Here is a 17,301-nt window from a genome sequence, read left to right on the forward strand (position 1 = left end):
ACTATGTTCCTCTGCAAACCACTGTTCCAAATCTATACAGTCCTCCTGCTCCTGGGAAGATTCGGGGGAGGCTCCCACGAATGCGCCTCAGTGCAGCTCTCCTCAGCTGGGTCCCTGGTTAGGTTTTGGTTTAGGGGAGCAAGCATGGGCCTGGACCTTGGGTGGGGGCGAGGGGAGAAGGGAAGAGAAGTAGAGGGGATGCTTTTTCTGCGCAAGGCTAGTTCTTGTTTCTCCCAAGTATGCACCTGTAATCAGCGAGTGTGCATTTAGCGGGAGTGTATCCCTTTGTCTTGGAGTGCAAGATTATTCAGAAGGCCTTGGAGCAAAGCGCGTGTATCGCATATGTTAAGTTGATTGCAGCCTTTTTTAAAATTAATATTCTTTATTGCAATTGTATCCGATTATTTCATGATCTATAAGGGACGCAGGTGGCGCTGTGGGTAAAACCTCAGCGCCTAGGACTTGCCGATCGCATGGTCGGCGGCTCGCTCGCCAGATGCAGCTTGTCACGCTGGCCACGTGACCCGGAAGTGTCTGCGGACAGCGCTGGCTCCCGGCCTATAGAGTGAGATGAGCGCACAACCCTAGAGTCTGGCAAGACTGGCCCGTACGGGCAGGGGTACCTTTACCTTTACCTTTATGTCATGATCTATTATGTATGTACTCGGGTATAAAGTCTCTGGGCGCTAGGGCCCGGGGCACAGTCTTTTGGAAAGGATTCCACTGGGTCAATTATTGCTCAGCAATAAACATCACTTTCTTTTTCTCCACTGCTACGTCTGTCAATTCTTGGACACTATTTGAGTTGGTCATTGGTACCTTAAAATCCTTGCAACATAACAATGGAGAGCATATTTTACATTGTCATATTTAAACAAACATGGTTCCATTCCAACGTCACTTACTCCCTATTTTCCCCTCTATAAAGAGTTCTTTATACAGAAATCTCCTGAACAGAAGTCTCTCTATTTACATGTATAGGGAGGGATCACTCTCTGTCTGGCTTATGACACCCTGTGTCTTTTGCAGTGTCCTGTATTCTCCTCACAGACACACAGAAACAGGGAACAGGGACATGCAGCAGCAGCAACAGCAGCAGCCAGCCAGCTCACTACAGCTCCCAGAATGCTTTGGGGGAATCCATGACTGACTGAAGTGGTACTAGAGTGATTTAAATGTGGTGTGGATGTGGAGAAGGCAAGCAATCAGGGGTGACAGTGAACAAATGGAGCCCACAATGGCAGCCTCCAGTGCCGTTTTGTGTTCCTCACAGGGCAACACAGCACTCGTCCCCACTGCCTGCCTTCTAAGATCTGGGACCGTGGCCATGGACAGCTTGTGACACAGCGTTGTAGGGCAAGGCTGTTTCAAGGGAAGGTGGGAAAATGCATTTCTGCCACGGTCAAGGTTAGCTAACTGACTGGATTCTTGAATAATAGGTTTCATTTTGCTTTTCACTCACTTCTGTGAGGCTCATGTCGCGTGTCATTACCATAGGAAACAATTTTGGGAGCCCGGTTAGGCAAACGAAACTCATTCTAGCTTGACCCTTTTGTATCCCAATGCAGAGCACTGTATTCAGATTATTTTTTTGCCACCCTTCACTATAAGGCCCCACCCTCGGCAGTTTAAAGCAATATCAGAATGCTATTAAAATCAGTTAAAATGATTTACACGCTTTATGCAGAAAGAATGCAATCAGGATGAACAAAGTATCCTGGCAACACACCTCCCCCCTGCCCAAAATCCAACATGAGACGGAGTCCTGCAGGCCTATATAGCAGGGCTCAGCAAAAAGCAACCATGGGCCTTGATTTATTTAAGAAACATTCTAGTTTCCTGCTGCCATATCCTTCTTTTCTTCCATGATGAAACTCAAGGTGGTATACCTGTGGCCTCCTACCAAGACCCAGGACTGCTTAGCCTAGGCAGCAATATGTCCTACAAGCCAGCATCATTCAATCTTGGGTCCCTAGATGTTGTTGAACTACAACTCCCATCATCCCTGGCGCTCTTAGCCTACAAGGACCCAACTCTGATGAACTCAGTCTTAGGCCGGAGCCTGCAGGAAAGTTTGGGAACCTCTGGCCCTCCAGATGTTGCTGAATTACAATTCCCATCAGGCTCAGCAATTCCCATCAGTCCGCCAGCAGGTCCTGAACAGCTGGTTGTGTAAAAATCTGTCTATTAACTTTTAGGGCCTCAAATAATTGTTTTCTGGCATAACTACCAAAATCACAGGAAAAGAATATATGCTCTAGAGTATCGGGTTCCTGTTTTCTGCATTTGCAGAGACGCTCTGATTCTGGGATAGCTAAGTATCTTCCTCTCACTACCACCGAGGGAAACATGTTGAATCTGGCCAACATAAACAGCCTACACAATTCATGTTTCTTCAGATTTGTCATGTATCCCTTTTGGAAATCTCTACACAAAGGGAGATTTAAGTGGATAGGAGAGCAAGTGCTGTGCTTTGCAGCCTCAAGCATGGCAAGAACACTTTTTTCTGTAAGAGTCTTCCTGATAATTTCCCATATGTCTTTGGGATCAGAGATTTCAAAGTCAATTAGAGTGAGCCCTATCGAATCCAGTTTTCTCCTGCAAATCAATGATAGATTGTAGATTGCACTATCACTTAAAAGATCGTAAAGTAGAGAATTAGGGGATAGGGCTCTATAATGGAGGAAGATCCAATATTTCAAGGTCCTCAACCATGCTCTTACTGATAAAGGCAATATTCCCAGCTCACAACATATTGTTTCATATTTTACAGAGTTTGCAAGTCCTAATAATGACCTCAGAAGGGATGTGTGGAATTTATCCAACCTCTTGAGGTCACCTGAAATCCACACTGGTGTGCCGTATAGAAGTTGGGCACAAAGTTTCATGTCAATCACTTGCAATACAGCTGGAATAAATCTGTTTCCTACTGGAGAAAAAAAGTACGATTTAATATGGTGGGCTGTCACTTTGGCCTTAACTATTGCAGCACATATATGTGTATTCCAATTCATATTATTTTTAAATGTGATTCCCAGATAATTGAAGTGCTTAACTTCCTGTATTAAATGTCCATTAATTATACAGCCTTTTGGGTTCCCTCTCTTTCCAAATTGCATAATCTTTGTCTTATCATAATTAATTTTGAGATTATTGAGAGAGCAGTAGTTTGAGAAACTCTTAAATAATTTTTTTAAACCCAAAACAGAGAGTGAAATAATTACAGCATCATCTGCATAAAGTAATAAAAAAAGTGGGCTATTGTTTAAATAAGGAGTATGAGTGGTTGCGTTTTGAAGAAATAATGGTAGGTCAGATAAAAATAAATTAAATAAGGTAGGGGCCAAGATACAGCCTTGCCTAACTCCTCGATTATTCAGAATAGGACCTGCAAGTCTACCATCTTTTGATACTTTAACATATATTTGGTTATTAGAATATAAACTTTGAATCAGTGTAAGTAGATATGGGTCGATACCAAGGTGTTCTAGTTTAGTCCATAGTTTGTTACGGTCGACCGAATCAAAGGCACTTTTTAAATCCACAAATGCCACAAAGAGTTTTCGTTTATTTCTTATGACATATTTATCCACAAGATGACTTAACACTAGACAGTGGTCAAGAGTTGACGCGCCTGCCTTAAAACCAGCCTGCTCTTTACCAGGTAGACCTTTTGTCAGCATCCATTCTTCCAATTTAATAAGCAGAGATTTGGCATAGATTTTACTTATGCATGGTAACAGACTTATAGGTCTGTAATTCTCTTGACAACTCCTATCACCTTTTTTAAAGATCGGTACCACTATTGAGTTGTTCCACGACTTAGGTACAAGGGCTGAGTGATAGATAGAATTAAAAAGCGGCACAAGTTTAATGGCCCACCATTCTACATCTAATCTCAACAGGTCTATTGGAATGCCATCCATACCAGGTGATTTCCCTTGCTTAAACGAAAAAATTATCCTTTTCATCTCCTCAACAGTAATTTGAAATTGTGTGGTTTTTGCCAAAGAAAATTTAAAATTTTCCTTTTTACAAACTTGGTGATCATAAAAAACATCAGTAAAATGTGAAATCCAAGCCTCATCGCTTATATTAGGGAAATCAGTGATATCTTTTATTGAGAGAAGTGACCAAAAAGTTTTGGTATCTTTGATTTCTAATGCAGTAACAATTTTAGACCATTTGGCTAGTGCAAACTCAGATTTTTTTTCCAGGAGCATGTTCTTAAAAGCATTTTTCATTTCAAAATAAGTCTTCCAGAGACCTTGAGAGTTGGTGGTATAGGCTGCTTTTAGACAAATTCTAAGTTCTTTCTTATAGTTAATACAATCTTTATCAAACCAGTTATACTTATTTAAAGGTTTGTTGCTGAACTGAGGGTCTAAAAAAGAAGAAAATAATTCCTGGATAGTCTTATAATAACAATCATTGTCCTCCAAGGGCATCAAATTTTGGTTAGCCACAGGTTCAAGAATAACTGGGTTATTTTCAAATACAGCCAATAAATCCTCCCTATTTTTATCACTTATATAAATTCTTTTGGCATAAATAGGGTTATCAATACTAATAAGAGGACTAATATCATTATTTCTAGGATTCCTGTACATCTCTAAAACTATTGGGAAATGGTCACTCCCTGAGCGAGGTACAAGTGTAAAAGAGGCAACTTCATTTAACATTTCAACGGAAACTAGAGCATAGTCAATTACGCTCCTACCCCTTTTGGAGCTGAAGGTAAAATTTCCCGGAATATCCGGCCACATTGAGCCATTCAAAAATGAGAGGTTAAATTCTAAAACCAATTGTAAAAGTTTTCCTCCCGCTTTATTAATAATGATGTCCTTTGAATTCCTCCCTATTCTCAATGGAAGTGGGGCATCTTCAGCTAGATTTGAGACATAGCGTTTATAGAGAGCTATATTATCTGATCCAATTCGAGCATTGGTGTCTCCCATTACAATCAGGGGAATATTTGGAGATTTACTACGTATTAAATACAGCTCTTCAGAGACTATATTCCAACCATAATCTGGTCTAATTTCCAACTCTATGGGAGGAAAATATATATTTAAAAGAAGAATTTCCCTGTAAACAATGGTAAATGATAACAATTGTGCATACTGTCCAATATTTCTGATATAATTAATTTTAAGATTAGAAGACTGTTTAATACCACAGATCAAACCGGCTTTAGGGCGACCTTTTGTTGATATTTTAGTAGCGGGTAAATTATAAGTAATAAAATTAGGGATATTTAAAGGTTTAAGAGACCAGGTTTCCTGCAAAAGTGTTATATCATAAGACTCAAGAAAATTTATAAAATCAGAATCAGCTAATTTACATGAGAGTCCAGCTACATTCCAGGACATAATAGAAAGAGTTTGGAGAGATCTTTGATTTGAGGGTGCTGGTGAGGTATGCGTGGTGCATTCCGTATGTCACACCAAGATTCTCTGGTTCTTACTATTAGCCCTTTCAGCGGGTTCAGATAGTTCAGATGCTAATTCAATGATGTTTAAAGATGTATTCAGTATGCTCACATTTGAGGAGGGTGGAATGCTAGGGTTGCAACCTGGCGCACCCATGCTGGGCACTTTATTTGGGGAGCCCAATTCAGTCTCATCTAATTCTCTCATTTTATCCCATGCTAATGTAGTGACCAGGTTTGCCTCTAGGATGGATTGCATGCGAGCTGGATTGTAGGAGGGGCATTTCGGCTCCAAGATCTGAGAGGATGGATTCATCTCCGCAGTAACCAATTGGCCTGGGGTAACGGAGGGTTTCCCGACCCATAAATCCAGCTCATGACGATAGAAGCATGAAGCCTGATCTGGGACATAATCAGATATATTTTGGTTGTGTGGTCCCGATTGGTCCTTCGTCAGATTTGTCAGACAAGAACGAAGGTTATTCAGTCTATAAAGTATTTTGTTCTGAGTTTCTTGAGGGAGGGCGCAATAGGAGTAAATTAAGTTATTTTCAAAACTTTCAAACCCGTTACCTTGGCTCGCCTCATATAAAGTCCCGGGAGAGTCTGGTCTTTGAGGATCATTAGTAAGTAACTCTGGGTGATGATTAGGTGAGTCCTCAGTGGCTTTTATATCAATTAGAGTGTGGTATTCAGCCTTTTGATGAGGTGCTGCAGTCGAAGTTGCAGAACTGGGGACTAGTGGGATAGGAGAGGCCTCATTTTTAAAGAACCTTGATATTTTTACACCACTTGTCTTTAGGTGTTCTCTGTGTTTATATATCAGTTTTGCCAATCTCCGATCATGGAATGTAGCCACCGCCCTGGCAAGCAAGCCATCAAAATATAGATATTCCACTTGGTCCAACTCCGAGGGATTACTCAAAGTACCTGGCATGTATGCCTTAAGGAAGTTCAATAGATGGACTTTGCGATCCTCTTGAGATAAAAATCCTGGAGGCTTAGGATAGCTAGAAAAAACAAGTTTGTTTTGAAGCAACACCAGCTTCCAGTTCTTATTTGTTGGAATGCTCTCCTTTTTGGATTTGGAGTTATCTATGGTTAAAACGTAGGACCATGGATCTTGGGGCAATAAATCTTGCTTAGAGCTTGGTGGTGGAGCAAGCGCTGAAGGTTTTAGACAATCCGGAGCTTTATCAGCACAGACGTTTGGGGGCAAATCCTGTTTAACTGGCTTCTTGGCTAAAGACTTCACCGGGTTCCCTCTAGACCCAGAGGCTGTTGTGCTCTCGAGTAGGTTAAAAAGTTTTTTAAAAACCATTTTTTTATAATACACTGTCTTAAAAAATTTTATGTTTTTACTTTTTTTAACATTTTTTACAACTGTGAATCTCCTTTTACAAGCATTAGCTCTGCGGGCTTTCTTACCCTTCCTTGATGAGCCACTCCTACAAAGGGTGGAGGCGAGGCCATGATTACTTTCCAATTCTGCAGGCATTCCGGGATTTCTCCAGAGAGTTTTACAGGAGTCAACCATGATGGTAAGACTTTTTGTGCAAATGTCCAAGTAGGACTTTATAGATTCAATGTCCTCAGTAAGGAGCACTAGCCATCTGATGATTGAGAGACCCTCTTCATTTGTCTCATGGGACTGAGAATAAGAGTCTTTCGAAGGTTTAATATTTCCCGAGGCCAATTCCGAAATTTGTTTTAACATTAGTTCCTCCATTTTTTGATCTAACGATGGTTCGAGAGGAACTTGGGATTTGGCTCTCAGTTTCGGGGATGCTTCATCGGCTGTATCGAGGATATTTTGTGTTGCTTCCAAAATATTCAGGCTTCTATCACTGCTTTTAGTACACTCCTTTCTTTGCATAACCGGTCCTTCACTATGGCTGTAAGAGAGATTGGTAGGAGAGAGTAGAATTTCCCTTCCCTTCTTGTTCTTGTTCTCATTCATTTCAGTCGTTTCCTTATTTGCTCCACATTTTGCTCTGTTCATGTAGAAGCGAGTGATTTTTGTTTGTGCTTTCTTTAGAGTGGCTCTTTTAAAGGTGGGTCTTACAGCCTTCAGAGAAAAGCCTGAGGTTTTGCAGCCACTCCTGGTCGTCACCATTGTTTCTTTAAAGTTGTAAATTATTTCTTTATTGTTGTAATAAACACGCTACAATGCATTGACTGAGATAAATAGATAAAAGGTAATTGTAAAAGAGAAGAAAGACAACGTGGTGGAGGAGCAGGGGTGAGTTTACTTATTCAGTTGCTGCAAAGTGATTACCGCAGAGGCTCTGGTGCTCCCCCGGTAATAATCAAGATGCTTAAAAAGGATTTTAAAATATATATATATATAAATGTCTTCTTTCAGGGTCTCAGTACCTTAAAACTTTGAGTTAAAAACTTAATTAAACTGAACTAGGATAATTAGCTCCGTCGCAGGGCTCTCCGCAAGTCAGTTTTGGGTAAAAGGGAGAGGTTCCAAGGCCTCCCCAGGCCCTTATCAGGTAAGCAATTTTTCTTTCCTCCCAAGGATTTCTCTCTAGTCACGTTCTTTTCCTTTAGGGAGTTATACTCACTCGGCTGCATTAAAAGTTCACAGCAGGTTTCCTTCCGTGCACACCTTTCTGTAAGTGTAGATAACTGGAACCTTATTGACGCATTCATCAAAGCATACTGCTCTTCTCTCAGGATATAAACTGGCTGCAGTCTGAAGCAAGGGTGGAAGATCCCAGCAGTTTATCAACGTCGCCAGTAAAACAGTAAAACAATAAAACGTTAGCTAAGAAAAACAGGGGCAGTGGTGAGGTGATAGGTCAGCCAATAAATCATTAAAAACTATAAAATTAGAGTCCAGGAAGGCTAAAAAAACTACTTAAAATCTTAATTGAAGGCAGGCGAACCTGACTATGCTGTTATCTCCGTCGCCATCTTGTCCTGCTGCTCTCTTAAGTGTGAATGGAGTGATCATGGGTTTCTCTTTCCATAATCTCACCATCATTCCTAAAAATTTGGAACATGGAGAGGACAGTTGAGAATGGAGAGGGAGTGAAAATAAGAGAAGGTGCACATGGGAATTGATGTATGTTCAGTTCCTTTCTTGTCTTTCTTAAAAGTCTAACAGGATTCTCTCCCTCCCCCCAACTCCCAAACAGGTCAGGAAGACGATGGTCAGGATTCTACGGAGCCATCTGTGAATTCATTGGGAAGAACAAAGAAACAGTTTAAATGCAGGGAATGTGGAATGTGCTTTAGTCACTGTAGAAAAATGAGGATACACCAACAAACTCACACAGGGGAGAAACCATTTGAATGTATGGAGTGTGGATGGAGCTTCAGTCACAGTGGAGCCCTCAGAACACATCAGGGAACTCACACTGGGGAGAAACCGTTTAAATGTATTGAATGTGGAAAGAGCTTCAGTCTGAACGGAACACTTAGAATACACCAACGAACTCACACTGGGGAGAAACCATTTAAATGTATTGAATGTGGAAAGAGCTTCAGTCAGAATGGAGCACTTAGGAGACATCAACAAATTCACATAGAGGAGAAACCATTTAAATGTATGGAGTGCGGAGAGGGGTTCAGTCACAGTGGAGCACTTACGATGCATCAACGAACTCACACTGGGGAGAAACCGTTTAAATGTATTGAATGTGGAAAGAACTTCAGTGAAAGTAGAAACCTTAGAATACATCAACGAACTCACACTGGGGAGAAACCATTTAAATGCATTGAATGTGGAAAGAGCTTCAGTCAGAATGGAGCACTTAGGAGACATCAACGAACTCACATGGGGGAGGAACCATTTAAATGCATTGAATGTGGAATGAGCTTCAGTCGTAGTGCAGAACTTAGAATACATCAACGAATTCATACGGCAGAGAAACCCTTTAAATGTATTGAATGCGGAAAGAGTTTCAGTCATAGTGGTGCCCTTAGAAAACATCAACGAACTCACACGGGGGAGAAACCATTCAAATGCATTGAATGTGGAAAGAGCTTCAGTAGTAGTGGATACCTTAGAATACATCAACGAACTCACACGGGGGATAAACCATTTAAATGTATTGAATGTGGAAAGAGATTCAGTCAAAGTAGAAACCTTAGAATACATCAACAAATTCATACAGGGCAGAAACCATTTAAATGTATTGAATGTGGAAAGAGCTTCAGTCAGAATGGAGCACTTAGGAGACATCAACAAATTCACATGGAGGAGAAACCATTTAAATGTATGGAGTGCGGAGAGGGGTTCAGTCACAGTGGAGCACTTACGATGCATCAACGAACTCACACTGGGGAGAAACCGTTTAAATGTATTGAATGTGGAAAGAACTTCAGTGAAAGTAGAAACCTTAGAATACATCAACGAACTCACACTGGGGAGAAACCATTTAAATGCATTGAATGTGGAAAGAGCTTCAGTCAGAATGGAGCACTTAGGAGACACCAACGAACTCACATGGGGGAGGAACCATTTAAATGCATTGAATGTGGAATGAGCTTCAGTCGTAGTGCAGAACTTAGAATACATCAACGAACTCACAAGGGGGAGAAACCATTTAAATGTATTGAATGTGGAAAGAGCTTCAGTTATAGTGGAGAACTTAGAATACATCATCGAACTCATACGACAGAGAAACCATTTAAATGCTTTGAATGTGGAAAGAGCTTCAGTCAAAGTGGAAACCTTAGAAGACATCAACGAACTCACACGGGGGAGAAACCATTTAAATGCATTGAATGTAGAAAGAGCTGCAGTCGTGGTGATGACCTTAGAAAACATCAACGAATTCATACGGCAGAGAAACCCTTTAAATGTATTGAATGCGGAAAGAGTTTCAGTCATAGTGGTGCCCTTAGCATACATCAACAAACTCACACAGGGGAGAAACCATTTAAATGCATTGAATGTGGAAAGAGCTTCAGTAGTGGTGGATACCTTAGAATACATCAACGAACTCACACGGGGGAGAAACCATTTGAATGCATGGAGTGCGGAAAGAGCTTCAGTCAAAGTGGAAACCTTAGAATACATCAACGATCTCACACAGGGGAGAAACCATTTAAATGTATTGAATGTGGAAAGAGCTTCAGTAGTAGTGGATACCTTAGAATACATCAACAAACTCATACAGGGCAGAAACCATTTAAATGTATGGAGTGTGGAAAGAGCTTCAGACAGTGTGGAGACCTTAATATTCATGAGCGAATTCACCCAGGTGAAAAGCCATATCAATGTATGCAGTGTTCCACTCAAGGTTCACTCTTTACTTCACATCAAGAAACTCATAAAGGCGGAAATCAATTTTAAATGCATGGAACCCGTGTGATGTTCTGGTGTTTGTCTTTAAATTTGTACACACATTTATATATGTATTAAAGTAATGAAGGTCGCATATACTATTATGTACAGAAGAAGTTGCAAGTTGTTGCTAGATAAACGGGGGAAGTGTGAATCTGGAATGCTCAAGGTGTGTGGTGAATCTGTTGAGTTTTGACCTCTGCCCTTCACTGCCAAAATGATGCGCTGCCCTTGTCTTGTGGATCAGCATCTGTCAGGCTTCAGGGAAATGGCTTCCTTCCCCCTTGGCCGTAGATAAGCAGAACAAAGGGAAAGGAGTCTTCTTACCAGTTAGAAACTTTAATGATTCCAGCGAGAGAACAAAGAACCCGTCTTCTAGGAATGGCGGTGCTCCCAATGAAGAAGTCCACCCCCTCACATCCCTAGTCACCCATGTCACTTCTGAGTCTTGTAACCTGGGCTCGCACCCTCTGTGCTTTCTGTCCTGCCACTTTTGCAGCTCTCCCTGACCTTGGGAAAAGCGGAGGGATGCTTTGCAGAGACAGTGAATCAGTTAGCTCTCTCTCCCCGAGTGTTTTTTCTTCAAGCTGTTCCCCATCCAGTATTTCCCAGCTTCTGCCTTCTGAACTATGTTCCTCTGCAAACCACTGTTCCAAATCTATACAGTCCTGCTCCAAGGAAGATTAAGGGGGATTGAGAGGCTCACACCATTGTGCCTCAGTGCAGCTCTCCTCAGCACAATCCCTGGAGATTGCGGTTAGGTTTTGGTTTAGGGGAGAAAGCGTGGGCCTGGGTCTAGGCCGGGGGGGGGGGGAATAAGGGTAGAGATTTACAAGGGATGCTTCTTTTTCTGCGCAAGGCTGGTTCCTGTTTCTCCTGAGTACACGCCTGTAATCAGTGTGTGTGCTTTTAGCAGGAGAGCGCCCCTTTGTCTCAGAGCGTAAGATGCTTCAGGAGGCATTAGAGCGAAGCGCCTGTATCATACATGTGCCATGAGAGCAATGGTGGGGGGAATGTAAATACCTGTCGGGGTGCTTAAAAGGAGGCTGTTGTTTCACGAGAGGGGGCGGGGGGAGGAGAGCCTTAGCAACGCCGAACAGAAAGAGCCAAGCGTGCTTATAGGATACATGTGGTTGCTACTCTGACTTTGAAGCTGGGCAGTGGAAGTGGCACATGCTTCTGCCAAAAGCAGGTCTGGGGAAGGGAAGATTAAGTTAATTGCAACCTTGACCTATGGTTACCAGACGTCCCCGTTTCCCAGGGAAAGTCCCCGGATTTACAAATCTGTCCCCGGACAAAATCCGCCCCTGGAATGTCCCTGGATATCATTTAATGTCCCCGGGTTTATATTTTAAGTGTTGTACATTTATTAGTAGGGAATGAATGTTGCATGATTGTTTCTTTTTTTAAAAAACATAATTTTTATTAACAGGCCAATCATATCACATTATTTCAAATCACATTAATTCAAATTATACAGCCAAATTTTTCAATTTTGTTGGGGGTACCCATACATCAAGCTCCGGACGAGAATCCAAACATCACTTCTATTACTCCTTTAACTAAACAGTTCTATCCAGATAGTCTCTTTTTTACTTTCTTCATCTTCTTGTTGTTGTCATATGTTCCTTTCTTTGCGATCTCTGATAATCTTCACAGGCAGGTTAAGAACAAACCTCGTCTGCGTGGGTTTTACGCACTCCACAAGTCATATCTCATAGGGACAGCCGCCATTCTACTCCTCCTTCGAAAATTTATCTGCGGTCTGCCCTTTAGTTTTCCCAGGCTTGTAAAATATCTCCTAGAGGGCTCTGCCAGGTTAAAGATCAAATTCCAAACATCGTTCACTTACAAATAGTCCTGGTTCTCCTCCCCCCGTCTTTCTTAAACAAGCCTTTCTTGCGAGACGCCATTTTAAAACTGCATCATAAAATTTTTCCATTCTCCGATCTTTACCAATCCTCTCTTCATTCATCATTAATTCATCCCACACAGTTTTTAGATTCCTGCTTGTGTAATAAAATATGGCGGTTCTTTTTTTTGGGGGGTGGAGAGTTATTTATGCTCATATAAGACAAAGTTTTTTCCTCCACCCCACCTTCATAGCTCCAAACATACCCATCTCTTAATGGCGCTTCATCTCTTGATTTATTTGTCTTCGCCCGCCGCTCCGATCCCAGAGATCCATTAATCAGCAGTCTTATCTCCCGACCTTTGCTTGACGTATGTGCTTTAACATCTTTCCAATTATATTTCGTGTTAAAGCAAACCAGCACGCGCAGATTGGAGACAGCGTCCGGGAAGAGGCGACCACACCGAGGGCTGAGCCATGTGACCGGCGCACCCCCTTCTCTCGAATCTGGGGGTGCATTGTGGCCACCGCTGGCAAGGCAGTCCCCCCCATATCCTTGGGGGGGGGGGAAGACTGCATACTTCCCATAGCAGCCTCTTAATTACCTCGTGTGGGTCGGAGAGATGTTATTGTCGGCCATCTTCCAATGCGCCACCTGGTGGCCACCCCAAATGTTGCATGATTGTTTCAACGGCACAAGACACATCATATGGGGACTTCTGGCGAGACAAAATAGTGGGCGCCACGACAGCAGCAGCTCCTGAAGCCAGCCAGAGTTAACTGCGCTACCAGGCTGGCTGCAGGGTGCTGAGACTGCCGCTGACGCTTCCACTGCTGAGGAGGAACTCGGGGAACCACTGACACCCCCCCACGACCCAAATCGAGCCAGGAGCGAGAGCACCTGGCCAACTGCCCAGCAGCACTCTGGGGCCAGGAAAACCCTGGAGACAAGGCAGGGAGAAGAAGGAGAAGGAAGAGAGAGTGTGCTGGTCCCGGGGGGAAGGTTACCGTTGGCGTAGTCAAAGTCCGGTCCTGGGTCACTAGCCTGGAAACAGTTCACAAGGAGCGGGGCGAGGTCCGAAGCAGGAAGCCGGGTGGGGACAGGAACACTGGAGGGTCAGGTCTGGGTCCGGGCAGGAACAGGTACTCAACAACGACATTGCTCCCGCAACCTGGGACCGGGCTGACTGGCCTTTATCTTCTCTGAGACCAGGGGCAGTCCTGGCCCCCAGGAGACCCGCCTCTCCTGGCCTTAAGGCGAGCACTCCTCCTGGGAGAAACCAGTTCCCTTCGCCTCTCTGCCCTGAGCCTCTGCAGTTCAGGAGAGGCTGAAGGGTTACTGGGCCCAGGGGGAGTCTCACCTGTAGGCACTGAGTCCTCAACCACCTCTGGAGCCAGAGTGGATTCACCTGGTGCCTGCTCCTGAGGATCCGGCACAGGTGCAGGTGCCTCAGAATCAAGGCCCTGCCCCAGTTCAGCCGGCCCTGGAGGCGGGGACTCCTGTGCAGGCTGGGATTCCTCCAGTTCACCCTCTGAATTGGATTCCCAGGCCATCATACCATCCCCCCCTCCCAGGCCCCCCCCCCCCAATCGAGGGTCTGGACCCGGCTTGCTGGGGTACGCCGCATGGAAATCTCGGAGGCAGGCAGGCGCGTGGACGTTGGCTGCTGGTTCCCAGGAATGGTCCTCCGGTCCATACCCCTTCCAGTCTATGAGATACTGTAGCTTTCCCCTGCGGTATCGGGAGTCCAGAATGCATTCCACCTTGTACTCAGGCTCCCCCTGAACCAAAACTGGCTGTGGTCGGGGACGGTTCGGGTGGAACTCGTCGGGTGGGGCCACCGGACTCAGAAGGGACCTGTGGAAGACCGGGTGAACCTTCAGGGTTGCGGGCAACCGGAGACGGAATGCCACAGGCGAGACTTGGTCCACGATAGGAAACGGGCCGGTGAAACGGGTGTCCAGCTTCCACGAAGGTCGAGAGGGGTGGAGGTGGCGAGTGGAGAGCCATACCAGGTCACCGACGTGGAGTTCCGACCCCACCTGGCGGTGGCGGTCGGCCTGGACCTTGTACGCCTCCTTGGCTTGCCGCAGTTGCTCCATCAATAGCTGTTGCTGGGACTGGAGCTCCTGAAGCCACTCCATCACTGCAGGGACCTCGGATGCCGGCAGCACATCTGGAAACAGCCGTGGATGATAACCGTAACTGGCCTGGAACAGGGTCTGCTGGGTGGACGCATTCACCGTGTTGTTGTAGGCGAACTCCGCCAATGCTAGGTGGTCGACCCAGTCATCCTGCTGGTAGCTGCAGTAACACCGGAGGTACTGCTCCAGCACCGCGTTCGCCCGTTCCGTCTGGCCATTGGTCTGTGAGTGGTAGGCTGATGAGAGACAGACTCTGTCCCGAGGGTCTGGTGCAATGCTCGCCAGAACCGGGATGTGAACTGAACGCCCCGGTCGGACACCACACGCTCAGGTTTTATGTTTTATTGATTTAATATTCTGTAAACCGCTTTGAGGTTTTTCTTAAAAATATAAAGCAGTATAGAAATGAAATAAATAATAATAAAGTATAGAGCAGGGATATCCAACATGCGGTTGCTCACATGTTGGGCAACAACTCTTATAAGCCTCAGCCCGTACGACCAAGGTTGATGGGAGTTGTATTTCAAAAGCTCAGGGGTTTAAAATCTCATGTTTCTTACAACTTGTCATCATGAATAATTTTACGTAAAACTTTTGTTGATACAGAACTCATTTGTAGCTTCCAGGAGCAGCTGGTCACTTCTGCTTTATAAACAAACCCAAATATATTGAAACACTTTACATTAAAACCAAATTTCAGAACAGATACAAACATAATTTTTAAAAAAAAACACACACCCTTTTTTTTTTACTTTACAAACTATTATCTTCTCAATCCAAGATTTGCTTTTCATATGTATAAAAATACTTGGTTAGCAAGCGTGTACAGAAATAATAATAAAAAAGCTACAATAAAAGCATTATCAGCATTTAAAAAGAAATGCTAGTGGATGTTCAAGGCATTGAGTTACAAATGAAGGCAAAGATCCAGCTATTGCTAGGTAGAGCCTGGAGACATAATCCTAGAATCACCCCCTGCCCCCCACAGCCCGCTTTTGCCTGTAAATGTATTTGATTCAAAGATCACATAAATCATATTTTTTGTCATTAATTCTGATGGGCGGGGACGAGTTAAAAGTCACCCACCGCATGGAGATATATGTGGGTTTGAGAGGCAGGTGGTCCACTGCTGGACGGCCATCTTGACCAGAATCTTTCTCAAGGCCTTGTCTTCTTCAGCCCAGGTAGGCCTTGGAATTCAGAATGCTTTGGAACTGAATTGACGCGACAGAAGCAAGAGGATGGGCAATGAATTCTGATGGCTTGCTTGGAACAGAAATGTATTTGGAAGACACTGTGCTGAAGAGGTATATTTGCAAAAAGCAAAAACACCTCACAGCCCACTCCACAAATTAAAGCAACCTTAACAAACTACAGCTCCCAGAATTCTTTGGGGGAAGCCATGACTGTTTAAATTGTTATAGTCCCCTTGAAGGACAGAGATGCCTCAGCTTTCTAAATCTTGGTTGCCAATCTCATCTCTGATGCCAAGCCAGGTCTAGAGGTGTGAGGCTGCATGTCTGCTGCCGCAACTGATTCCTGTATAAAATATACACCACGGTTGGGATGAAACGGCACTCTTTGCACTTCCCTGGTTTGCACATGATGTTAATGTGTTTGCACATGATGTTAATGTGCCAAGGGTGGAGAACTTCAGACCCGGGGGACCAAATGCACATGTGGTCTGTGGTCCTCTGAATTCACTGCTCTGAATCCATGGCTCTGCTTCACCCCTTAGTTGAAAGGGATGTACCTTTCAACTCTTGACAATGCCTCCTCCCTCTTTGGTAGAAGGCAGATAGTTGTGTGTGTATCAGATATAACTTCCTCTAGAAAGGCAAAAGTTGCGCTCCTTGTTTGACCCACCTTCGCCCCTCTCACCCTGCCCAGCCCTGGCTTGTGGCCTCTGGAAGGCGATCCAGGAGGGAATCTAGCCCTTGATCTGAAAAGCAGTGAAGCTTCCAAACCGACAGTTGCGCAAGAGCAAACCATGCAAGCCATTGGCCACGCCAGTAGGGGCTAATGGGAGTTGGAGTTAAACTGACCAAGGGTCTGGAAACCAAGCCCTATGAGGAATGGTTGAGGGAACTATGGATATAGTGTGAAAAAAGCAAGACGTTTAGAGAGATGTTATCAGGACGTTTAGAGAGACGTAGTCAAGGTTACGCAGTACCAGAACCTCTTTTCCCCAAACTGTTCAAAATATGACACTTACTGTAACAATTTCATGGTGATTACCGGCACCATATTTGCTTTAAAAAGAAAGCACTGAAAATAGGGGTTGCTTTTTAAATTTATTTGTTTGTCACGACTGAAAGCAAAGCAAAGAACTTCCCCTCTCTTCTTACAAATTAAAACTGTCTTCCACTTTTTTTCAGTATTTCCTGTGAAGAATATTGCTTTCACATCCGTAGCGTACATTTGGCAGGCATCTAAAGTACATGGTTCCCCCCCCCCCAAGATTCATGGGAGTGGTCGAATGGGAGGTATTCTTTGACAGGGCGTCTGTCTTGCTGCTGCTGCTGCATGTCACTGTTCCCTGTTTCTGTGTGTCTGTGAGGAGAGTAC

The 17,301-nt window shown here is 44.0% G+C and overlaps 2 protein-coding genes across 4 annotated transcripts in view; both read left to right on the top strand.

Moving 5' to 3' along the window:
* The window catches only part of LOC308470078 (uncharacterized protein), a 108,043-nt gene that overhangs the window by 83,033 nt on the left and 7,709 nt on the right, over positions 1-17,301 (top strand). The window lies entirely within an intron of this gene.
* LOC308469605 (uncharacterized protein) overlaps positions 1-17,301 on the top strand; it is a 118,812-nt gene that overhangs the window by 64,640 nt on the left and 36,871 nt on the right. Inside the window, exon 4 of one of the 3 annotated variants that reach the window (XM_080992307.1) lies at positions 123-356. The exons of the other annotated variants lie outside the window; for them this stretch is intronic. The gene's annotated coding sequence lies outside the window, so the exon portion shown is untranslated. Of the gene's footprint in view, positions 1-122; positions 357-17,301 lie in introns of those variants that run through there. 3 annotated transcript variants of the gene reach the window in all.

The sequence above is a fragment of the Podarcis pityusensis genome, assembly GCF_964106645.2.
Source record: "Podarcis pityusensis genome assembly, chromosome: 2".
Classification (NCBI taxonomy): domain Eukaryota; kingdom Metazoa; phylum Chordata; class Lepidosauria; order Squamata; family Lacertidae; genus Podarcis; species Podarcis pityusensis.